At 37.8% G+C, this 2,928-nt stretch overlaps 1 pseudogene; it reads left to right on the top strand.

Moving 5' to 3' along the window:
- Positions 1 to 260: 260 nt before the first annotated feature.
- LOC147299523 (uncharacterized) lies at positions 261 to 1,446 on the top strand (annotated as a pseudogene).
- Positions 1,447 to 2,928: the final 1,482 nt, after the last annotated feature.

The following is a 2,928-nucleotide window of genomic DNA, read 5'->3' as shown; positions in this document are numbered from 1 at the left end:
GACTAATGTGGGGCCGGCTCCTCATAGTGAACATGAAAGTGCGAGTTTGAGCATTCCATTCGAAATCAATAATCCTGGTAATTAATTAGTCTACTAGAATACATTTATCAACACACATAAGACAACTGTCACGTTCACATGGGGTGCAAGTGTCTGGTGGAACTAATTTGAGATTTGCTTCTCACGGTGAGCTATTTATGTGTAACTCATAATTAAATAAGAACGATTACCTATTTCTCATGATGAACAACAACTTAAATATGAATATTGGGTGTTTAAATGTAGAGGTATGTGTTGATACAATAGATGGTCAAGAGAGGCAACACAACAATACACTGCAACGGGTCCAACAAAGACGGAGGAGTCGAAGAAACTATAATTGTGCTCGAGATTATCTTGAGAGTATATGCGTGTGTCCCAACTTTTTCAACTACCTACACCAACCACATGTTCGAAGTGTTTTGCACTATTATTCCACAGAGAGACGTTCCATATGTGTTGCTTGAAAGGAAAAATTGTCCTGCCTCCATTTCAATTTCCACCGGAAATGGTTGATCTTTTTTCTGAACAAAAAAAATGAGGGCAGACTCTTCTGGCAAAATATGCAAGCCTACAATCATGTTTTCTCATTCACTTCAATGAGAGTACATGTTGATGATACAATAAATATTGGAGGGCGAGAAATTTATACATTTCGCGCTCGAGGTGGTATATATCATAAAATTGGTAATTTTTTACCAATCAAAGGGAGTAGATCGTGATTTCTGCAGACTTATATATACGATACAGCGCATGAGATTGAAAATCAACAATCAGATAGGATTGTGGTTGAAAGGATACAAAGAATCTTGAATGTGCACAATCTATTTGTTCATACATTTCACAGCCTTGCACAACGAAGAGATTTGCAAAGTTGTAGGCTCATCATAAAAGAAAAACCTCCAGATAGGCGTCAATACAATTTTCCATCTGCATCTCAGATTGCTGTTATTATAGTAGGAGGGGACGAAGTTGCTAATCCACATAGTCGACAAATTATTGTTAACTCAATTAGTACTGGACTTATGCATGTCCAAGACTCGATTGGGGTCTATGATCCTTTACAATATCCATTATTACTACCTACGAGACATATGGGTGAGATAGTAATATTCGTAATAATCAAGGACAAAAACTATCATGTGCTGACTACTATGCATACATGTTTCAGGTTAGTTAATCGATCATATTACATTAATTTATACCAACCATCAAGTACATTAACTATTATCTAGTTTGATTTTGCAGATCCGCCAAGGTGATTCGTCACTTTTACTTCGAGGGGGGCGGCTCCTCCAACAATATGTTGTAGATAATTACGTCAAAATTGAAATACGGAAACTCATATGGGTCCGCCACAATCAACAATTCGCGCCGACCTTTATCGAGGACTTCAGGATTCTTTAAATATAGGGGAAACCAATGCAGGTAAGAATCTCTTATCACCATGTTGAGATATATATCATTAGTCAACGTATGTATAAAATAATAATTTGATGGAATTCACATTGGACTAGGTAACATCGGTTGTAGAACCATTCGCCCATCATCATTTGTAGGAAGCTTGTGCGACATGTACCAGCGGTATCTAGACGCAATGACTTTGGTTCAAAAATATGGCAAGCCGGATCTTTTTATTACTATGACATGTAATCCAAGTTGGGAAGAAATTAAGAGTGAATTACTCCCTAGCCAAATGCCTCAAGATCGTCCTGACTTATTAACTAAAGTATTTCGTGCAAAACTTGAGCAACTAAAGGAAGACATCACTGACAAAGATGTATTAGGCAAAGTAGTTGCTTATGCATACATAATTGAATTTCAAAAACAGAGTCTCTCGCACGTCTATATGTTGGTTTTTTTGGATGACAATGATAAGCCTCGCAACCCAGATCATTATGACCATATTGTTAGTGACAGAACCGCCCCCAGATTCCACCCTGAAACCCGGAGGGATCCTGCGGGAATCCAAAATCAAGGAAAATCCTACCGAAAATTCGGCAGAACCTCCCCTGAAAATGGACTAACCCAGACTTTTCAAAACCTGTTAAAAACAGTTCTAAACAGCAACCACCTCTACCACAACCAAATAGGGTCTCAGACCCAACAATTTCACAGAGAATCCAACTTAATATTTAGAGTGGTTATCAGACCTGCTATTCTATTACAAGGAAATTTTTACATCGAAAAATAGAATGACGCCTACTGGTCCGAGAAGGAATATGGATGTAACTGCCTCGACGTGTTTGGCTCGACCTCCACCACCTACTACCTGGGGGGAAACAATTTAAGGCAAAACAAGAAAAACTGTGAGACAAACTCAGTGAGTGGACGGATTTAAAAAAAATGAAACATAAAATTTATTTATTCTTTTAGAAATCTTAAAATAAGAATCTCTAAGATTTCACAATCATTCTTTGCAATCCCCCAACTTTAAAACCATTTAGCAAATCCATTTTTTTTTTTAAATCATCTCAAATAAACCTTGATACATTGAAAAAAGAGCAATAAAACTTTTCAAGCTGAGAAATATCAACTCTGAACTGAAATTATCTTTGTAAGCTGATTTTCTCAAAACATTTATACTTAAAATTCGCACTATACTTATACCCGTACTGTAAACATTGTCCTGGCCACAATCCCGTGCACGGGCAGGCTCAAATCCTGGCCACAATCTTGTACGGAGGGGTCGCTCCGCCAAGCAGGCTCACATCCTGGCCACAATCTCGTACGGAGGGTCGCTCCGCACGAGCAGGCTCATACGATCAGTACTTGCATTTTCAATTCACAACATTTCCACTTCCAAAAATAAATTGTCATTGTACTTTCCCAAAAGAACTTTAAATCCATATGTCAACATTTATTCACCAAATCCCAAATCAGATTCAA

The sequence above is a fragment of the Dryas octopetala genome, chromosome 1 (assembly GCF_963921425.1).
Source record: "Dryas octopetala chromosome 1, drDryOcto1.1, whole genome shotgun sequence".
Classification (NCBI taxonomy): Eukaryota; Viridiplantae; Streptophyta; class Magnoliopsida; order Rosales; family Rosaceae; genus Dryas; species Dryas octopetala.
Note: the sequence above shows the minus strand (reverse complement) of the source record. Positions and strands in the feature narration are given on the sequence as shown.